This window comes from Passer domesticus, chromosome 10 (genome assembly GCF_036417665.1).
Source record: "Passer domesticus isolate bPasDom1 chromosome 10, bPasDom1.hap1, whole genome shotgun sequence".
Classification (NCBI taxonomy): Eukaryota; Metazoa; Chordata; class Aves; order Passeriformes; family Passeridae; genus Passer; species Passer domesticus.
The window spans coordinates 10,798,292-10,821,602 of NC_087483.1; the positions used below are offsets into that span (position 1 = coordinate 10,798,292).

Here is a 23,311-nt window from a genome sequence, read left to right on the forward strand (position 1 = left end):
TGTACTGGTGTGGCTATTGCTTGTAGAGAAAAATTCTCATTTTGTTGCAATGTGAGCCACAAAATGGAGGTGCTCAGTGTATCCATTTTACCTTCCTTTTGGATAATTAGTAAGAAACAGAATATGGTACATATAAATCGCCAGTTCAGCCTGTGTTCTGTCAGGAAACACCAAGGGGTAACAAGAGCTGTGTAGATATTTTTCACAACTGAGATGCAATTCAGGCTGTGTAGTTTCTGTCCAGTTTCTAGGGAGGAAATCAAATCCACCTCCTGCAAACTTGGAATTCACTTGGGTAGATGCAATCCCATAGCCATTCCTTCCAAAGCTTATTTTCCCATTTTGTGCATGTGAACACAAATGCAGATGCTTGCTTTGCAGAAACATGGGTGCAGAAAACCAATTTTAATTAAGCTTTATTAAAGTTTTAAATCGATGACTATTATAAGGCATTCTCATTAGAGCTTGACAGCAGATGATTTCATTTTTTTCCTTGTGTTTGGAGTAGCTAGTTTATAACAAAGCCAGGAAAAAAACAATCAGCTTTAAAATTGAGGTTATCTAGTCTTTTGTTTGCTGTTCCACTTGCTGTTTGATGAAGATTAATCAGTTCACCCCCTGTTGTGTTCTGCAAATATGGAGGCTACAAAAGCCCCTCCACCTAAGCCTAAAACACTCCTGCTCTTCCTGCAGTGGAATCTGCCAGGATTTGTCACCAGGTTGGATGCACTGGGCTCATTCTTTTCCACTCTCACATCTGAAGATCTCAGTGGGATTGCCCAGACTGTCTGAGGTGGGAATTTGCTCAGTGAGGACTCTGGGAGTGCCAGGTGAGCTCCTTTCCATGCACACTCTCCCAGCAGTCTGCATGAGGCACAGGGAGATTGGTGAAAGCACTGGGCACCTTTCCCTCACAATTTTAATAATACTAATTTAATAATGAATTTAATAATTGGAACAACATTTTCATAAACTGTAATAATCTGTGGCAAAACCCAGGGTTCTGGTTTTGAAATATGATGTATTTTAGCATAAATTTGCCTTGAAGATGGTGGAACCTTCCTCAGTTTTAAGCTTTGGCTTGTCAGAGTTTTTTTTCCACAGTATAACTTAATCTCTAAATTCTTAAGAACCATGAAGCCCAAATCCAATAGTTATAGTTGGATAGTTTTTCTCTAGGCTAATTAGATAAATAAGAACTTGGAAGTTGCTTGTTTTTGGGCAGCCTGAAGGCCTTGCAGTCTTTTTTTTTTTTTATGGATATCTGAGTCAGGGATCTATACTCATTTCATTTGTGACTCTTCTCCACATTTCATCCTTGCTGTCCTATGAAAATGCTCTTCCCCACTGGGTCTGTAGGTTGGTGCTGAACACTGAGCTAAAGGAAAGTGGATAAAACCTCTGTGCTGAGCCCCTTGTTTTCCAAAGAGCCCTCAGAGGGAGTGTGGCACTGCCCACATCTCTGGTACCACTGGAGAACCAATACTCAGGGCTCTGTAAAGGGGAAAGGAGAGCCCTGAAGCAGCACAGTGACCTGGCAAGAGGAAATTTTCCAAGAGCAGTGATGGAGTCTTAAAAAAATAATTAAAAGATGAGCTTTGAAAACCTTTTTGCTTGCACAAAAAGAACTGGGAGGTTGGCATGATGGTGCAGTCTAAAAGGAATTTTGCTGTTTGGCCTCATTGTGGTTAGAAACAGACTTCAGTGAAAGGAGCCACCAGGATTTGGTGTTTGTCCTTTTGAGGGAGACACCTGAGCTGACAAGGACCTCAGGAGAGGGCTGGGGATGGTGAGACAGGACTCCCCTGTCCCTTTTGATATTTGCTGGAGGTTTTGGATCTGCCACTCTCCAGCTGAAGAGCTCACATTTCACTTTTTCCACAGAGACTGCAATCAGTAGTAGCCCATTGAGCTAATTGTTCGCTTGTTTGTGTGTTTGGAAACAGCAAAATTAAGAGAGAAATGAACAGAGGCAGGCTGCATTCTTAACAGAGTCCCAGAAATAATTTTCTGTGTGTTGAACAAGCCTGCAGCCAAAGTCTCTTTTGTCTCAAAGTGACACATTAGTCTCTGAGTTCCTTGGAAAAGAGGAAAATTACTGGCCACTGGGGCCATTTATTTTTCTTTCTAGGTGTTTAAGGAAAAAGAAACACAGTCTGTTGCTTGGATCACAAGGAGTATCTCACTCTACTGCCCCTCCCCTTCTTGATTCAGAGAACAAGTCCCCATGGTGTTTTAAGGATTCTGCTCTGAATTTTGTTGCCCTTCCAGTTAAAATAAAATATAAGTTTTTTGTAACTGCAAAGGAATTTGGTGTATAGAACTCCATGAAATAATGGGTTAGTGGTTGAGTATCTCTCTTAGCTGTTTCTGTATTGCACTCGGAGACTCAGCTGCATGACAAAGAGCAGAAATTCATACCTAGGTTATTATTTGACCAAGCTTCCTCCTTTCAGTACAACAAATAGATATGATTCATGTTGGGTAATAGAGCAATGGCTAAGAAGATATGAAACTCTAAATTTTTAGTTATGAAAATGCATGAGAGGCACAGAGGGGATGGGGTGGAGGGCAAAGATGTGAAGGGGGGAATTAACCTGGCTTGGACAATTGTAGTGGTAAAGCTGGACTAATCCTGGAGATCCAGTGGAAAGATTTAGGACTCATGCTCACATAGTGAGCAGCTGCAGCAGTTGGAGGTGTTGCCACCCTTTGGCAGAGTGTGGGAGGAAAGTGAATTCTGAGGGGAGTAAATTCATGGTTCTGCCTCCTAGACCAGGGTACTTCTCTTTTGGGGTGTATCTGCTGGGGATGACCTTGCAGAACTATTCACTCAAGCTGGGCTTTGGGTCCCTCTTCTATCTGCCAATAACAGTCATAAACTGGTTATGGAGTTCCTAAGCTGCTTGCTCTTACAAACTTCTAGATATTGCAGGCTTGGAAAAGTCACAGAGCACTGCAGCTTCTTAGAGGAGTTAATTTTCTGCTTTGGTACAAGAGGATCAGAATAACTTTGTGAAAGACAATTTTGTGCATGTTAAAGAGAATAGTATAATGTTACAGTGTGGATATAACCTACTCTAAAGTGTAGTAGGAAAGCAGAGGAGGTGAAACTTGGGAATTTCATCTGTGCCACTCAAGGCAGCTCGACCTGCCAAGAGTGTGGTAATGCCCACGTGCCCTGGTGATGAAACAGGGTCCAAACCTGTGCTCACTCACAGGGGCCCAGCACTTGGTACATCTCCTTTGGTAACCACTTTGAGATTTCTGTCATTATTTCAATGGCCTTTGCATGCCTTTGGGTATATTTCATTTTTCTTTGGAAGAATTCAGTAGTTGAGGAGTATTTTTTCTTCTGATGAGAATGCCAGTTCTGTGTTTCAAATCATAACTGTTTAATATATGTATTGCTCATATTTGTGTATATTATGTATATATAAAGTCCAGTAGAGAAATACAGCTAAATGGAGCTCTATCTTAAATAGATGAAGAATGAAATCTGTGTTTAAGTGGGTCTGCTTTGCATGTACTGTGGCCTCTGGGAGCTGGCTTCCCTTCCAGTCTGTGCTGATCACACTCCAAACACCTTACTGAGTGCTCTGAGATTTTATATGCATATATATGAGCATAAAAAGTCTAGAAAGTCTGGAAATCCATGCAGGAACTGAGTCCAAACCCTTGGCAAGCAGCCAGAGCAAATGTGAGAGAAAATGAGGATTTTTTTTTTTCCTGTGAGCTCAGGCAGTGCTTGGTTCCTGGGTCTCTCCTGAGCACTTAGGGATGCACTTGCGTGCAGTGGAGCTGTAATTCCATGTGTTTCCCCATTATCCTTAACTTTAAATTTGTCTCCCAGCAGCAGTGCTGAGAGTCCAGGGGGCTTTTTACACCTGTGTCCATGATGATGTCTCTTCCGATGAAATAAAATGCTTACATTGATTAATAGTTTTGTTTTAGAGCATGATGTCAGGGGCAGGAACAGTGAGCCCAGTTCTCCAGCCTCCCAGCTGAGTACTTAATAAGCTCAAACTGATGCTTTGTCAGCTCAAAGAAGCCAAAACCACTTTGTATTTTATTCTTATAAAATAAGGAGTTATTATTTGTACTTATTATTTGCATTTTTATTCGTTCTGGCTCTGGTTTCAATGTGCATCATGTTTGATCTGCACCTGTGAATTCTGATATGCACAGAAGACATGGCAGGACTTTCTATCCAGTTTATTTTGTAGAGGTCCTGCACTAGGTGACTGCTGACTCAGTGCTGTCCAATTTTGGCTGGATGTTTAAGTCCCTTCTTTGTGCTTTCAACAGCAGCAGGGGCTCAGCCTCTGGAGACCTCTCCATGGATGCTGCCAGTGTCAGGACTGAATTATGGAGAAGCCAATTAGGATCCATACCCAACAAATTCTCCACTGAGATACAGCAGTTGGCAGAGCAGTCTTGTTTCTGCTTACAGAGGTGTTTCTTAATAAGCTTCAGCAGGTCTAGGAACAATTTGATCACTGGAGAGTTTCTCAAGGAGGCACTTGAAAGATTGTGGAGACCTGAATTTTCAGGATGATTTTCATGCCTGCCTTGCCTGCATGAGGCAGGGTGAGCCAGGATTTCAGTTTTCTCCTTGTTTTAAATCTCTCTCTCTGCCTGTGAGCTTGGTGCAGCTGAAGGAGGAGGGGAGGAGAGGATAATGGCACTCAACAGAAATCAGTCAACTACAACAAAACCACAGAGAAGTCCTAGAGCTGGTTTCACTGCTGAGATTGGAGGGAGGAAAGGATGTTAAAGCGTCAGTAGGGCATCAGAGCTGTTGCAGAGTGCAGTCATCCCTGGGTTTTGAATTCCCAAACAGATTTTTGCAGTAGTGTGATATTTCAGCTTGACTTCAGCCATTTCAATCTCTAACGAGGAGGAGGAATCCAGGGCAGCAGTGTCAGGAGAGCTGCAGGTGAATGCAGGGCTGCAGGAGATGACTTCCACTGACATCTGCTACAATAGCCTGGAATTGCCAGGCAGGATGCTTTTCTCCCTGTTCAGAAACCTTCTCACCAAGAGCAACTGAAATGTCGTTTTCAGGTCTATTGTCACTGAAAAATGGTGTGAGATGACTCTTCACACTGTTCAATCATTCCTCTGGCCAGCACTGTGCAGAGCTTGTGAGTTTGATACCTCTGGCTTTCATCCAAGAGTGACTTCCCCGGAGCCCAGAAGGGAATACCAGGCTGCTGGGGCAAAACTGAATTTATCTGAGCCCCTGACCTCTGGCTTAGGGACAAGACAGACAAATACAAACAAGAACTTGCATAAAATACCAACCACTACTGCTTCATCTGTACCCTCAATTACTAAATTATTTTACAGGGCAATTCAATCTTTATGGTGTGGTCTTTGGGAGGTCTTAAACGGATTTTTCTGCTCTTCATCCTCAGTAATTGTGTGCACTCCTACCCTGCTCCTCAAAGGTCCAAAATGAAATGTAAAATCAGTGAATATAGGAATTACTTTCTTCATGTCTTTACAGACTTTCTGACAGAACATTCAGGGATAGAAAAGACACAAAATGAACAAGCAGGTAACAGGCAATTTTTTTATGGAATTCCAAGTGCAATTGTTCCTTCTGTCAGCTGAAAAGTTGTACATGAAAAGAACTGCTAACCCAAATGGAAGAGCAGACAAATTTAAATGTAAAAGTATCCTACTCTGCTTCCCCTTCTTCTGCTGGCCAAAAATAAGATTTTTGGGCATTTTGGATAGATTGATGTAGTGTGTCACTGTGTCAGGACTTGGAGTTTCAAGCCAGATATGGTTTTGTGGTTAAAACCAGAATCAAAATATGGGCTAGAAATCAGATTATTTTTTTCCTTCTAAGACAAAAAACTTCATGACAGTAGGAGATTTACTCCTGAAGGCATGGTATATATCCATGTGTCTCATTTAGGATTAACACTGAGGATCTTGGGAGATTCACGTTACCTGCAGAGTTTGAGGATTGCTTTTTTTTTTTTTTTTTTTTTTTTTTTTTAATTTTTATTAGGGTTTTTTGATGATACAATTGTACTAAAAATGTATATAAATTCTCCTAAACCTGCTGTGGAACTTGCAGAATAGTTTTCCAAAGAGCTGGATATGAAGAATTTCAGTTTTTAAAACCTTTTTTGACACAGTGCTTCTGTATGAGCTCAGGGGTGGAACAAGCAGCCTGTACCTTGTGGGCAGTGTTGGCTTTTCCAGAACTTGCTTTATAAAGTGCCCAGAAGATGGTGCCATGGTGTTGGTTTTGGCTACAGAAATGCTGAGATCTTGAGGTTTCCTTTGGGTTTAAATTAAATCAAGTAATTTTATATGCTCTGATCAGAAGCTAACATTTTAAGAAATGGAATTTTTACAATAATTGTAGAGGTAATGTGTATTTTTGCTGAAGAAAGCAGCTGGATTTGATACACATGGCTGAAACACCTCCAAATGTCCTTACAAACAGAACCAGTTTTTTAGGGAAGCCATGACTTGGCTTAATCCCTGTTCGTGGAGGGGTGCAGTCATTGCCACTCATGGCTCTCAAAGCATCTGGCACAGGGGGGTTCAGCACCTTTGCCTCCTGTGGGGAAAAACAGGAGTTGTGTCTATAGGAGACGAGTCAGTTCTTGGTTGATGTCTGCAGTTTAAAACCAGATGCTTTCTACCCCATACAGTCATTTCCTGATGTTAATAATCAATGCCAGACAAGACATCTCTGCATTTCCACTTAATAATGGTGAATTAGAAGCTGCTTTTTGGAAAGATAGGTAAACAAGTCTGTCTGTTTGGTCTTGGTGCTGCCCGTCTCATACAAAACCAAAAGGCTCATTTGGTGCTGGAAATTTCAGGCTGGAATGCTGCAGGCTGACATACCCCTTCTGGGTATGAAAAAGTTGATTACATCCCCTTTACAACTCTTAGACAAAACCCCTAACCAATCAAACAAATAATCCCTACAAATGTGTGTGTATATGCTTATGTGTCGAGGTCACAATTAGCAGAAAACACAGCGACAAAAAAACCTTACTACTGGAGCAGTCAAAAAGTGATACAAATTATTTTTCCTTCTCTGATCCACTTAAAATGTGCCTGCTCGTTTTTCAAAACTTCTGGGAGGCTGTGATGTTGAAAAATGCATGCTGAAGAACGGGGAGAAGTTGTGCAGCCCTGCAGAGACTTGAATCCTTTGCAGCAGAAGCTGCTCCAATGTTCTCTTTTACTCCATTTCTGAGTAAGCCACACAAATTTAGCTTTAGAGCCAGAAGCAGTGAGTAAGGAGAAAATCATGTCATCTTTGGAGACAAGATTCAAACAGAGGAGCACACTCAAATTCCTTCCAGGGCTATATGGGCTTGATTCAATGATTTGCTCATAGTGTTTAAAAAGACCATTAAGTTACTTGCCAACTCCTGTTAATAATGGAGAAGTCCTCATAGAACCTGAGGACCTCAACAATAGAGATGCCCCAAAAGTGCAATAGGCTTTATTGTAATCATGAAACCACAGTCTATAAATATTTAAAATCTCTTAAAATTGTGTTTCTAACCCTCCCTTTTGTGGGAGGGTTAGAAATGCTCCTGAATGCAGCGTAATGTGAGCAAAATGCTTCTGGGAAACCCAGGGAAATGCAATAAAATTCAATTTAATACCCAGCTACCCACATTCCTGTGGCTGCTGCTGCTGGAGATTGGTGGTAAATAAACACTTGCTGTTTATTTCAGCCAATATGAGCACTGGGATCCAAGTTCACACCTGGAGTTCAAACATTAACTCCTTTGATGCTGTTGTGAGGTGGAAGCGTGGAAGAAGCCGTGAGCCTTGTTCTTGGAGGAGCAAACTGAGCAGTTGTTGTTTCACTGACGTTTTAAAGTTTAGCCAGCACTGATGCAGTCCTGGTTGAGTGACAAGTCCCACAGTGTGCTGTGTCTCACCTGGAAAAAGTGCCATTGTGGCACAGACCTGGTCAGGGAGCAGAGCAGGACACCTGTGGGCTGCTACAGAAAGTTTGGTGGGTTTGGTTGGGACTGTTCTTCTTCAGCCTTTAGTTCCCTGACCACCTCCAAGTGAGGGAACTCCTTGCTTGCAATACAAGGGGTTAAATTTCAACATAACATGAGCTGGCCTTTGACTGAGAGGCAGTGTCAGATTTGCTGACTGATGTGCTTTCTGGAAGTGCTTCCCTGCTAAACTGGCTCTGATTAATAAAATATATGAAGGCAAAGAAAAATTAGTCCTCCCTAGCTGAGTTTTTTTTGTACTTTTGACTAATTTACATGTGAAAGACCTTAAAGACCTGGTTTTTTAGGTTGTTATACTTGCATTTTAAGCCTTGAGGCACAGAACTGGTCTAAACTGGAAACTTTGTAGATGCTTTGGCACAAGGCTTTGTTTAAACCAATCTTCTTTGGTAAAGGACAGAGTGCTACAAGTGTACAGCTGAATGACTTTTAGCATGGATAGGTTGGATTTCTGGTGGATTTTCAGGCTAAGCTTTTCCACAGTTGTGGAAGGCCAAGAGGTATTAGTCCATAATGCTGGAATTTTTACACAGCTATGAAAATAGTTATAAACCTCATCTTCCTCTCGCCCTGTGCAGGTTAATAAGGAATATAAAGATGATGGCTCACTTGGCATTCAATGCACACAAGGGTGTGTGACTAACAGGGATGAGCCTGCCCTCCTTCCTTGCTTGATCCTTGGGAGCCAGGTCCTGTTTTTGCTTGCCATTTTGCCCCTTGGTTGGCAGTCCCCGGGCCAGCACCACTCTGGGATGCAGTTGCTGCAGATTCCTGTTTTAGGAATGATAATTCAGGGAATTCCTTTATTTTGTGCTCTTCCTTGGAATGGGAGCACACTGTGTTTGGGGCAGCCAGCACAGACCAAATAGTTTGCACAGCTTTGCTTTTCAACTCCCCCAGCAAGACTGCAGCACACATTCCTGCTTTTTAAGCCCACTGGATGTTTATGGGCTCCTCTAGTGCACAGGACCTTTCCCCACACTTTGAGCAAGGCAAAAGGCACTTGCTGTTTCATCCACAGTGCAGCAATCATGGATCAGCGACTGCAGGGATTCATTAGTCAGGAGGGGTAAAATCAAGTCAGAGTTGTCCTACTTATTTGATACTCTCCTAATACTAAGAAATCAAGTCTTTTAATCTCACATATTAGAGCCTCAGGTATTAGTAAATTAAACAGATTATGTACTTATTTGATTTTGCTGTTTAGAAGCAGCACAGCTGATGTATCAGTTGAGAAAAGGAGAGGGAGAGGTGTATGCAGCCCACTATTTCCTGATAAAATGCATGCACTGGTTGTGTACACAGCAGCTCGTGTTTGTAGTTGTAAGCCTGTCACTGTCATTCAAGCTCAACTTTCTACCACATCCCAGTTAGGGTTAGGAAAGCATATTCACTACAAAAAGAAGTAACTTAAGAGGTAATGGAATACCAGGGTTTTAAGTATATTTAAAATCTGTCGAGCAAAGCTGACGCAGTGAACAAAAGTCATCGTTGTGCATTATTCTTTATCCTTTTGCTTTTAATGGTCTGATTTGAATTTTGAATGCTTTGGCTAAGCAGCACTACTGCAGGACTCAGTAAAACCCCTTCTGTCTCTTTTATTTTAATAAATCTGAACAAAATTTTCAGGGTAAATATTCTAAGATTTCTCTTTCTGAAACTCTGTATTTTTTTGTATACCTGATTCATTCCAACTGAAATATCTACTGTATTCTAGAAGTCCTCCTCCCTTTTCCTTCTTTTCCAGGCAGCAGGAAACCATAAATTTTAGAGCAGTGAGTTATTAATGATCTCTGCAGGCTTTTCACAGGTGGCTGTTGCTCCCTTGGCTCAGGGCCTTTTCCTTGCTGTCACTTGCATGGCCTTCACCACAGGTGATAATGTGGCTCCTTGACTCCCCCAGGACTGGATCAGGGATGGGATGGGCAAAGTGATCTCACAGGCTGGGTCCTGCTTGAGACTGTCCTCTCCTGCATGTCCTGAAGCCACTCCAGAACCTGGCACAAACAAAGCAGAGAAGATTTATTGAGGAGGCTTTTTTTACAGTTAGGGCTACACAGATTATAGCAATCATCATAATGGATTTAGTATAATATGGAATAGAGAGAAAAGGGCAAGTATTTAATCAAATGGCACTGAGTCCCAAAGGAAGGATAAAATAAGTGAGATAGAAGTTGCAGCTTGATTTTTAAAGATTTATCACCCAAATTATTCACTTTATTTCAGACAGATTAAATCTTAAAACCCAGCTATCACCATGCAAATACCAACAGGATTAAGCATAGAATCTTTGGAGACAAGTATTTAAGTCAGGTAATTTAGCCAGCCAGCTAGAACCTTTTCTCCTGAAACATGCCTTTCACCTCCCTTATCTGCAGTGCAGATCACTTTTGTTCAGTTTGGCCTGCACGGATAATTTCCAGTATTTCAGGATGTGAAAAAAGATGAGAATGCCTGCAGAGTTCTGCTGTGGGCAGAGGAAACTGGATATCTGTATTTTGAAGAAGTGCCTGCAGTGGTCCTATATGTAAAACAACCCCTCTGTACTTGTGTCTCCTGTTAACTGAGGTGTTGATCCCAACTGTTCCCAGCATTTGTTGGTTTGGAAGGCAGCCGACCACTTCTTTCCAAATTCAGGCCTCTGGTAGCTCCAGCCTGAAGAGGTAAGTACCAAAAACGCGCTGCCTGAGGAATAGATGATTAAAACCACAGCCAAAGTCATAAAGAAAGATGTTAATGCAATTGCAATAGAAACGTAGGCCATCAGTAAAGCCTATATGAACAACTCTGGGGCATTAAGTCCCTGCTTGTGATATTTGCTTAAAGGTCATAGAATAGGATGACACAGAAACAAAAATGCCAGAAAAGACCTCTGAGGTCACTGAACTCAGCAGTGAATGGAGCTCTGCAATGTCACCACTAAACCATGTCCCCAAGTAACACACACAAGTGTTTTTGGACACTGCCAGGGAAGACTGACTGGTTTCAGCTGATCATCCCAGAACTGATGTGGGGGAAAAAAAAGTGCCTCCTGCAAACTGACATCAGGAAACTGGGGTGGGCAGTATTGTTTCTCAGGGGAAAGGCCAGCATTTTTGTTCAGGGGTCTGTGCCGTGTGTGGCCAGCTGCATGCTGAGGTTCTGCACAGTGCAAGATACCTCCCAGACCCAAGCTGCCACCACTGCCAACTCAGTCTGCTTTGAGAGTCCCAAGGATCTTCTGCAAACTTTGCAGCTCCTGGTGTTTCTTTTGTTATTACACGTGTTTATACGGCATTATCAGATTAATTGTAATTGTTGAGCCTCTGATGAGCAGACAGGGGCTGCTCAGTGCCTTCATTGCACCTGGGAGTCTGCTACAGGCAGTTTTGGCCTGGTGTCAAATCAATCACTCACTAGAGGCTTGCATCTGACAGTGGTTTTGGAAGTGTGGAAGCAGATCCAGTGCTGAGAATATTTCCAAAATAGAAACCTTCCTCCCTGCTGCTGAAAGGTCCCTCCTGACTTGTCAGCCTGGCTTTGCTGTAGGTACCTGCTAGAACATGCTACCAGGTCATGTTTCTCCTGCTGTAGGAAAGGTTTTTGTATCACAGATCAGTCTAAAATGGTATCCTGCACTGCAGGACCTGTTTAGAGATGTTTACAATGCGCAAAATTAATTCTCCTGGTGCTCAGGAATGCTGATTTTGGTTTTTGTCTCTCTCCGCTCCCTTTCCCACAAGGCCCAGCTGTCTCTGAGCACTGCTGCTTGCCTTGGCCCCCTGCTGTTATTTTAGGAAAGTTGATGCAGATTTTGTGTTTTCGCTTATTTTTTTTTAATGAACATTGAAGATATTTTGCCTCCTAGGCAAGACACTTCCCCCCCAACCCCATTTTTAGCTCTCCCAACAGTATTAGGGAATACTACTTAGAAGTACAGAAGGGAAAAACTGGAGAGTAGCTTGATGAGTGCTGCTCTCGTTTGAGAGCAGACAAATCATTCCATATGGCATGGATGTGATATGACAGCATAAAGAGCAAATGTAATTTCACCTTGCCTTATTATTTATTAGATTTATAACAAAACTGCAGTTACAGGGTAGCCTTGCTCATTCAAATATGCTGAGACAGGATCAGTTTGCACACAAGTGAAAGTTAATAGCATTGCAGTGAGGCTGCTGCTAGCACAAAAATGCATTCATTAGAGATAGTGGTGAGGTTTTACTTTGAAATAATGAATCTGTGACTTAAAAATATGTACATTAAGTTCCAAATGTGGTGGCAGTGGCCCCAGAACTGCAGAGGTGACAACAGAACTTCAGCACAGTGATGTTCCTTAAATCTCTTCAAGTCACCTCTGTTAAGGAAGCTCTGCCTACAGATGGATGTCCCATCTATTGTTTCTGCTTGTGCTGATAAATAGAGTTGGTGAAATATCAGACCCTTTTCTAGCTTTACCAAAAACCTCAAAACCCTCTAAATGTCTCCATGCTGGTGTCACAGCTAGCAGAAAGGTGAAATATCAGCAGGCCAGTGTAAAGCTGGCATGAATTAGTTTCTTTTCCCTGGTTCTCTTCTCATGTGTCCACCTGTTTTTCAAGAATTGAGAGGCTGCAATGTTAGAAAATGCAGCAGCAAAAGAAAAAACCCCTTATTTTCTGGAAATACAAATTTCCTTTTTTTCCTTGAATCTTACATCTTAGTCAATAGATAACAAGAGTGGAGGATGGAGAGAACCATGAAGAAGGATCTTGGAGAAGATCAGCCTGCCTGCCTTTTAATCTGTATAAATTCTGTTTCAATTACAATAATTTTATCTACAGAAGTGAAAATTGCACTGATAAAATACAACAGTCATATCTGACAAGTGGCTTTTGGGAAGAACTCATTCACACAGGGGCACGACTACTGTAAAGAAAGAGAAGTCCTTGCTGGTCCACTTCAGTTCAAAAGGGCTGTAAGGGAAGGTGATGATACGCTCTGGTGTTTGGTGGTTTGTTGTTTTCCTATTGAGAAATTGCACCTTAAGAATGTTCTCACTTAGAAATCAAGATAGCAGGGATCTAAAAGGAGCTTGTAGGATGATAACAAAAGGCTTCCAGCATTCCAATTAAATAAATTCATCCAATTTTCCCTTTTCTCACAGCTTGAGACAGGTGAATCACGGACAAACACTGTGGATAGGGGATGTATGGGATAATTTCCTTGTTCCCCTGACATCTGGCTGCCAGAGAAGGGTGGGTGCTCCTGTGAGGACCTTGGCACGCTGCTGGAGACACCATGGTGGGCATGGTGAAGGTGGGATGGTTGCCATGTGCTGGAAGCCATGGATCCACCACTCCAGGCTGGAGTGGATCCCCATCCCCATGGCTCGAGTCTGTAGCCAGACCAGGTAACACTCTCTGGGCTCTCCTTCTCTGCTGTTTTGTTCCTGCCCAACGTGTTAGGAAAGTGTTGGGAAAGAACACAAGCGTGGAGGAAGAGTGAGTAAACTGTGCTGGAGCTGGTCCATCCTTGTAAGTGTAAGTTCATGATCAAATGTGCTCCTAGAGAAACTCATTTTCTTGAGAGCATACATTTAAAAAGAGATATTAACACTGCAGTGTGGTAATCAGGCACTGCAATATCCATGGTAGAATGACAATGTTCCAGAGATCTGACAAATCCAGCATTTGTTATTTACCTATCCAAAATGCTTTGCTTTGAAAAAGCAGTGCTGAGTGCCAGCCAGAAGGATATTCATTGCAAATTCAATGCAACATGCAGTCAGCTTCAGCACAGAGCTGACTGTGGCTCCACTTACAAGGTAGAAAGTATATTAATTGGTCCATAATTCAAGCTGAAATAAGGAAAAGAGAGAGATAAGATGAGCTGTCAAGGGAAGCAGCTACATTCACTGGTGAATTTTGGGGAGTGAGTTGAGGGAAGGGAGCACTTACCCTTGAGAACTGCACAAGATCATTTGTAAAGTCATTAGTCTTATGAATTATTTTGACTGTTATTGTTATTAATTATTTGTACTGAAGTAGCACTTGGAGAAAAGAGTTATGCTAAAAATCCTCCTGACTTCTGCTAAAGCACACAATAAAAAGGCAATCTTTCCCCTGAAGAGCTTTCAGTCTTAATGCCACTCTATATTCACAGTGTTCATCATTTCATCTGGTATTTCCATCCTCTTTTATTCTGGTACATAGCACCTGAACTTCTTCCTCAGAGCTGTGTTGGTGTTTGGCAAATCTGAAACTCATGCATCTGCACTTTTATGTCTGACTATTGTTTGGTTTTCCTCTCCTCAGTGGTTCTTCTTCTCACACTTAACATTCCCCTTCTCTTATTTTCTTCACTCCTTTTCTGCAGTTTCTTGTATTGTCTCAGTCTCCATTTTTAAACAATTGTCACAATTCTCTCATATTTTCCATGGATGCTTTTTGTCTGACATTTTCCCTTTTGGTTTTCCCTTAGGGAGATCTGTGAACAAACAACTCCTGCCATCATCTGTCCAAAGGTGAGTGAATTGTTCTGTCCCTTTCTGAGGCCTTGTGAAGGCTGACCTAGAACAGAGGCCAGACAGAGTTAAAGTAGGGATTTATTAAAAGGATATCCTCAATGGATCCACCTTGGGCAGTACCAGAGCCCAGCCAGGGCTACACCCAAGATGAACCAAAATGGTCACAAAATGGACAACTGGTCATGGGGTCTCTCACTTTTATAAGTTCTGGTCCATTTGCATATTGGAGTTAATTGTCCAGTTACAGCTTTAGCTCATAAAGTCCTTCTTGTTTTTCTCTCTTCATTCTGCACTTGTTTATACTCTTGGGCCTGAGATTTGGATCATTTGACCTTGATCCCCAGCTAGAGAAGGAATTGTTTTGTCTCCCTACCCTGTGAAGAGAGCGCACCATCCCCTCATATGAAGCTCAGAATTACACACTAAAGCAGTACAGAATCTGAAAATATAAAAGCTAAAACCTGAGGCATCATCTTTGCTTCCCATATCCAGCAAGAATCTGCCAACAGGAAAAGGTCACGTGGAGAAAGCACACCTTTTAATAGAGAAGGTGATTGCATTGCCAGAAGGTTGAGGGAAGTGACCCTGCCCCTCTACTCACAATTTCTGGGGGTCTGGATCTGGAGAGTCTTCAGTACAAGACAACTACACAGAATTTGGGATAAAACCTGGATATTTTAGACTTTTATAAATAATACGCATTGGGAGCTCCCTGGAAAAATCCCAATGTTGTCTGTTGGATCATTGTGAAGGAAAAGGAATTTGGCAGAAGGACCAAGTCAGCTGTCAGCAGCTTGTCCCTCAGCTCTGCTGTTAATTGTGGTGCCTCGCTGTAGTTTGTTTGCAATAATTCCAGCTGTACTGCCAGGGCAGCCTTTAAATGGAATTGCTGCTGTTGTCACAACTGTTATTGTTCAAGAACTGCATTTTTCAATTAGGGGGAATATATGAGATACGTTATCTGTAACGATCTCTTTTAATGATAACAACAGATACAATAATTAGTCCAGTGTATGAAATTAAAGATATTTAAATAATTATAGTGTAATCAAGTCAAAATTACTGATGTCTTTATTTGAGGCTAGATTATGTGGAAAACACCACAGGAAAATAAGTGCTTTGTAATCTAAAAGGCACCAGTATTTGATAACACATTTGCATATGTAGCATCAAGTAAGTTTGGTTTATGCCTTCCAAAGATTTAAAATATAAATAACAGTCATTTGGCCAGGTTTCAGAGGCTTGGGTATGACAGCAACTCCTTTGTGGTTCAGTTTGCTGGCACATGTCTTCTTGTTATGGTGGATTTGCAGCATAAAGGTGAATTTAATGGTGCTCAACAGGGTGGCTCAGAAACATCTGCATTCTAAATGCCTGTTTATTGGACATTTTTTGAAAATTGTCATTTTTTTTCCATTTCCTTCTCCCATTTCTTATCTGATATTGAACATATCTTTAATCAAAGATAAATAAACAAAAAGACCGGGGAGCCCAGGCACATCAGTTCAAGGGAAAAACATTAGTTTTTGTATTATGAGGGGAAAAAACCCAACCAAGCAAACAAAACCAAACCAAATCAATCATAAGCAAAATTTTAAAAAAAACCACACATGAACCCAAAATTCACAGCTACCCACTCACTCCATCTTCTTTTCAGACTGTGAAGAAAACAAGCTCTTGTGTAATCCTTTACCTTTAACAGCAGGGGCTGACTCACCGAGCCAGAAGAGGGCACAGTTCAGAGCTCTGGCAGAATTACAGCTGGTAGGTTCCAGGCACTGCCTGTGTCAAGGGAGAGCTGGAAATAGCTGTTTGTTTATGTGTGTGAAAAGCATGGTAAGGAAGTATTTTTATCATTTGCCTTTGCTTCAGGAGCTTATAAAGGCTATGCAAATACTTTATTTTCTCTTGGGATGCAATTCCCCAAAGAAATGTGAAATATTGGTGGCAAAACCTCAGTTTTGGAGCTGGGCTCTGAATTTTGGAGAAGGTGCTGATACCTTTGGTTGGAAAGTTGAAGACCAAGCCTGTGCTGGTGGTGCACATGAGGGGCTGCATTTAAAGATGCATTTAAAATTAACACTTCTTTCCAACTTGCCCATACAAACAGCAACACTTGACCCTCCAGAAGGTAACAGGCATCTCGTGATTTATTGTAGGCTAAAGTTCATTATTTCACCTGACAGAAAAACATTGGGAAGTGCAAAGGGACCGATTCAGAGGGAACTGACTCCATTAACTGCAATTTTTCATCCCCTTTTCCACGTCAGCAGCGAATTTACCTTTTCCCTGGGTTTGACATCAAGTATCTTTAGTCTCCTGAAGGTCACAAGTGTTTCTCCAGCCCCACGGGTGCAATAACCAAGAAGAAGAATAATCCATGCAGGATTTTCTTTCGATTACATGGGTGACACTGGGAAAACAGGAGACTTCTTTACTTCCAATGTGGTTGATTTAATGTGCAATTTATTTTATAGTTAGTTATTACTAAAAAATAATTGCAGAACAGAATAAATACTAGTTTTATAGTAAAGAAAATTAAAACAAACTGGCAAGCAATTTCAGGAATTGAGATGAGGCTTTAAAACAGGATGTTTATGTGTTTGGACAATTTAGTTTGTTTTGCAAGATGTCTCTGATGGACACCCTCCATGCCACCTTTGGAAGAAAAATGAGTAACTAGATTTCTCACACAGAGACATTCTGCAGCTTTTATTAGATGCAAGCATACTTCCAGAAAGCTTTGAATTGCTAAGAGGTAAATTGATTAAACTTATCCAATATGTCCCTTTCAGCAGGTTAGAAAATGAATCCCCTGGTTTTAGTGTATCACACAGAATTATTTGAGACCTGACCTTTTAATGAGTTTTATCAATAAAGTTGAGTAATTTCTACTCAGAATTTATTTATTTCTTCACTGTTTTGCTTAATTTGATTTGTGAATCTATTATTTTTTTTCCTGTTGCTTTAAACTCATGGTTTTTACATTTAGTTTTTCAAATGCTTCAGTAGTAACTTCTGTTATCTTTGACATTTCTGTGTTACCATAATATGAACTGCTGCAGTGGGAAACTTAATCCTCTAATCTGTCTAGCTCAGATGCATTGTTCCTACAGAGACATTTTCTAATTCAGTGTATTTATTAACAGCTCTGAGCACTCTGCTCCTGCTGGCATCTGCAATAGGAGCAGTTTTATTGGTGGGAACTGTGGTCAAAGAGTGGTCTGATGTCTGGTTGCACTGGCTGGAATGACAGTGCTGGTCCCTGTGACTGTAGGATTCATCTCTCTGGTGTCAGATGCACATAAATGTACAAATATACATACATATATATATATATATATGTGTGTGTGTGTGTGTGTGTGTCCAGGCTGCCAGTTTATCAACTCTTCTCTGGCAGGGCAGATCTGAATATTAACCCAAACTTTCCTAAGATTTCCTAAAACTCATTTGTGGTAGCTGTTCAAGAAAACAAACCATTCTGGGAGTTTGGGGCTTTCAGATGAGCGTTCAGTTTTCTGTTGAAACAGTTTGTTCTGTGATGTTTTTCCAGAACCTCAGGTTTTAGGGGATGCAGCATTTCTGACCACTTTTATAATTTAATTACTTTATTTCTCATCTGTTTTGTCTCAAAACCAAATTGGTTGTGGCAAATAATTGGCTACTGTTGAAGCTGTAAAACTGGTCTGGATGAGTTTGCAGGGTAACTGATCTGCCACTTTCATTTGCATGTTGGAAAAGATACATAGCAAAGTGTAAATATAAAATATATGGAAATACTCTCATAAAGTTTTTATTCTTCCTAATAAATATGAAAAATAAACATTAAATTATTATTATTAATTTAATACAAATAATATCTGGATCTGCAGGTGCTTTTAATCAAGTCAAAACAAACTGCTTTAATAAAGCATAAAATAAACTGTTTTAACAAACAGCAAAAATCACAGAATGTGGTGGAAGATCATTAGTGATGTGATGTAGTTTATACAGTTCAGCTGGAGATTAATGGCAAATAGCATCATGATGTTTGGAAAGGGGATTGAACAGTACATGGGAAATAAATACTGCACTCCCATGAAACTAGGATTCATCTTGCTTGTGATTATTCCATGCTGGAGCATGACAGAAAAATGCCTCTACTCCTGGTGTAACAAAACTTCCTTCACTCTCTCTTTCCCTTCAAAAAATAAAACCCAAGGAAAAAAAGGTTTTACACACAGTCTCTCAGAAAGAAACAGGATGAAAACATCTCTCAAGCTGCAAAGCAAGGAGGTCCTCAGCACTAATAATGTTTTCTATTACCAAATGCTCTGTAATCTGAAAACCAAAAACAAGAGCAAATATTATTTCTATTTATCCGTATGTGTGTGCTATATTGTAAAAACATGCTCAAAGGTTTAGTTTTTCCTTTTGTTTCAGAAATACTCATCAATGACTATGATTTGTTGTCAATGTAATATCAACTGATTGGGAAAAAGATAAGTTTACAACATGTAATTGTTTTGAATAATGGATGTTTATTTTTCTCAAGAGTTGGCACAATTATTAGGAAGCTCTTTGATGTTTCTTGGAGAAACAAATCAGTGCTAGTTGGTTTAATCCTTTATTGACAATGGCATTTTGGATTTGGCAGTGTCTGGAACACTGTTTTCAGCTGAAGTTGTTGGCATGGTCACGGAATGATGCTATTGTGAAGAAAAAAGAATTTCACTTTTAGGCTACTGAAAGCTGCAATAAAATCCCAAAAGAAATATCTGCTCACGTTGCAACTTAACATGCTAAAAACCCACAAGGAGATTGCTGCAAAAGAGTATATTTTGACAATTTGGAAATGAAGTGTTTCTGTTTCACTGTTATCAGGTGCTTTTGTTCCCCAGTAACTTCAGAATATCTGTTTTGTACCATTGAGTCAAATTATTCTTTGTCACTCCCACGACTTTTCAGATTGCCCCTAAATTTGCTGCTCAGTTTACCCACTTTTGTTTTATCCTGTATCTCTGTGCTATTCCTTCCAAATGCTGAAGAGTGTCAATCTAAACTTTCCACATTGATATTTGCTACCTTCTCTGGCATCTTCCCTGCTTAAATTTTCTTGGAAAGCTGTACACCAATGCCCCTAAAAAAATCATTGTTTGAGGGTCCTGTGGCACCTGTAAGAACCAGAAATATATGACTATACATGCATACATCTTCAATTTCCTAATGTTTTGGGCAGCTTTGTGCAAAATGAAAAACCAAAAACTACTGAAGGTATACAGAGAGATTTTGGCAAGTCTGTTGGTGTTCTGATATTTCCTGGTAGCGAGCAGATATTTCCTTTTGCAAATTAACACTAAATGTAGATGAGGTGTGAAATTCACTGGACCTGAGCACTCTGCACTTGTCCATTGCATTCATCATTTCTGTTCTCACTGACCCTTACTAGGGAGTTACTGAGCCCAGTGCCATGATTTGCAGCAAATAGCCCTTATTAAATGAGAAATTGCTTGTGAGAGTGATAAATTCATATAGTGATATCTTTCACAAGATCAGATATAATAAAAGGTCAGCTGGTACAATTTCTTATGTAAATGAGTTTTCCAGGTTGTTTCTCTTTCTACGTGTGCTATTGCCTAGGCTGTCATCAGACTTCAAAGAAATTCATTATTCTTCCAGCTCTTGACTTTAAACGAAATGCTTGCTGAACCTAATTGATGCTGCAAAATGTCTCTGCAGGGCAAAGAGAATTGTGCAAGAGTAATTCAGTCTATTGAGCTACTCACAGGCATTGTGTTTGACTGTGCCCTACTGACATTGTATTTTTTTCCTGAAAAATATTGGAAATCATTTTCACTGATGGAACTGATGGGAAATAATGAGTCAATCACACGAGAGAGAGTGGATTCAGTAAGCTCAATGCAAACTATTGTGAAAAGTTTTAAAAGACTCTTTGTCCATAAAATGTAAGTGGTTTGGTTTTTGTTGTTTTTTTTTTTTTTTTTCCCTCTTCAAGGTTATTTTGAAAGTAAATATTTGAGGCTGGCATACAATCTTCACTGTTCTGAGAGCCAGTGAAGAAAGAAACAAAAATATCTACAAGCAAGCAAGAGGAATGAGTAAGAGAAGGTGAAGGCAGGTGCAGTCATTTGTGTGGATTCCAGCTAAGCTGGTGCAAGGTTTTTTACATCTGCTCCTATAAAATGGCAGCTTTGGGTCTGAGAGACCCTGATGGGTCTTTTGGATAAAATGGGGAAACAGAATCGTTGCCAGCTTCTTTTTCTTTCACCCTGGCAATCCACAGGAGCAAACACTTTGTGCCAGTCAGCAACAATTCCTGCAACGGCATTAAAATGCAAGTGCATAAGTGAGTCCAGTGGCTACTCTCACCATCCTGTGGAGGTTTTGGTTTTGGCTAATGCTGAAGTGTGCCCTGGTGGAATTTGATCCCATCAGTGCCATATTGAGCTCCACTAGTTGCAGTGCCAATGTTCTGAGGCCTTGTCCTTGTTTCCATTCTGAATCCTGCTTCTGCATGAATCGATGCCTCTCATTTATTTTGGTTAACATTGGCCTGTCTGGTCTTGGTCCATGAACAACTCACACTCCACTGCTCTTCAGCAGTTTGGTTCACTCACAGCATAAAGCTGAGTAAATTTTAGTTATTTTTTCTTGAATTAGCAGAGCATAAATTGCTCAAACATAGTCCAGCTATTGATTTTGAATGACAGCTAATTATACCTTGGTCCTTACAATACTACTGATTGAGAAAGCAAATGGACTACATTGCTGTCTTGGTTTGGCAGCATGCAAAGGCTAAGCATTGAATGTCAGCTATGGTTTTAGAGTGAGATTCCTTGATAACTATGATTTTTATACATATATAATGGTTTTTATAAAGCTATACTTAAATTTTCATTTAAGAAGATGTAGGAGGGAAGATGGATTTCTGTTAACAAGAATTTTTCCAACACAGATTCAGACCCCGCACTGAAGTTCCAATGAAGTCCATGGGTAACCCCAATGTCTTAGGTACTTTAATTCTGAAATAGATCCATTAAAGACAATTTTGGAATTTCTATTTCAACCCCACTGTCTACCACAGCAGTCTTTGTGCTTGTGACTGCTGTAATACCTTCACGTGCAAGGTGCTGTGATATCTTTATTTCCTTCTGATTACCATTTCTCCTCTCCCTGTAGCCTTAGAAAGCCCCCAACCCTTCAAAACTGACAAGAATCAATGCAGAACATGGGAAAAACTGAAAAGTTTGCTGCCTTTCTACCAATTTCCTGGCAAATGAGATACAGTACAAGTACGGTAGTATTTGAGTCTTGGTTTTTCAGACAAAGGCTGTGAGAACAGCAAGTGACATGACATGAATCTGTTCTTGTGTCAGTTCCTTCAGTGAAAATGGAGCACAGTGGTGCTGCAGCCCCTGAGCACCCTCAGGATGGTCAAGAGCTGCACGAGCAGGAGATGGAAACTGCTCTGCTGAGCCCAGGCACTTTTCCTGCTGTGAGGGGCTCTGAGACAGGGATGTTTGTTACCAACTTTAACAGAATTGAGAGCCAAAGGATCTAGAGACACTGGGTAGGGGAGATGGAATTGTGGAGGAAGTGCAGAGTGTGCTTTCTTTGTGGGGTTTCTGGATTTAGAATTCAGCGTTCAGTGAAGGCAGTAACCAGGCTGAACCACGAGAAATACCATACTCTCCAGGCAGAAAAAAATACAAAAAAACCAAGTAATTTAACTCACCCTTCTGATTTCAGGCCTGCTGCTATTCCTTTACAAGTGCAGGCTGCATAAGAATTCATGAGACTAACCTGCTGCTAAGGCATCTTCCACAGCTTTTGTTAAAAACTGACACCAGTACCAAGGGGCAGATATGAAGCAGAGGTCCTGCTGCGACCTGTGGGTCTGGTGCTGTTGCATGATCATGTAATTTTCTGTGCTGGAGTCCCTTTCTCTTGTGCTCTCACTTAACAAAGACAAAAAGCTTACAAAGCTTGTCTTGATGCGCAATCTGATTTTTGTCTTTGCTGTCTTCTGAAGTTGGATATGCTGGGTGTGAAACACCTGCTGGCCTTTCAGAAGTAAACCCTGAGTAAACCCTACCTCAGTGACAAAACAACTGGGATTCTCCTGGTTAGATGCTGAAATCAGGTTGCCCAGCAAGCAACGGTCCCTGAATTAACCTTTGGGTCTTAGTGCCTAAGAACTTAAAATTTTAATGAGGGATTCATTTCCTAGGGATCACTAGATAAAGCAATACTTAGATTTTTTTTCATTTAAGAAGATGTAGGAGGGATGATAGGTTCTGTTATCAAAAATGTTTCCAGCTCAGATTCAAACCCCACACTGAAGTTCCAACTAAGTCTGTGGGTATCCCCAATGTCTTAGGTACTTAAATTCTGAAATAGATCCATTAAAGACAATTTTGGAATTTCCCTACTGGAACCAAAGTCATCTCATCTCTCAAAGCTCACCCACCTTTGGCCTCATATATTTCCATCAAGGTTTTTTCTATCTGCTGAGAAGCTGTAAAAGACAGTGAATAAGGAGAGTGTAAAATGGGTAAAGACTAAGTCACAGCAATTGAAAGACATGTTCTCTCTTTTAATCGTCCACTTTTGGCATTGTGAAAGTCTCTCCTCCACAATAATCTCTCAAGTACTTTATTTAATGCTGACTCTGAGAGTCCACTGGTAGAAACAGGGTGAATATCTTGGTTAAAGTGGCAGTGGGCAAGTCCTGTTCCACATGTGGGCTCTTTACAGTGCATAGGGCAGTGGGGGAGGTTGGCTGGGGACTGTACCTGCC

The 23,311-nt window shown here is 40.8% G+C and overlaps 1 long non-coding RNA gene across 1 annotated transcript; it reads left to right on the forward strand.

Annotated features, from left to right (window-relative positions):
* Positions 1-698: 698 nt before the first annotated feature.
* LOC135308592 (uncharacterized) lies at positions 699-17,709 on the forward strand. The gene is made up of 4 exons (XR_010368977.1): positions 699-830; positions 13,150-13,240; positions 14,466-14,508; positions 15,004-17,709. It is a non-coding gene; the product is annotated as an uncharacterized LOC135308592 (long non-coding RNA).
* The last annotated feature ends 5,602 nt before the right edge of the window (positions 17,710-23,311 follow it).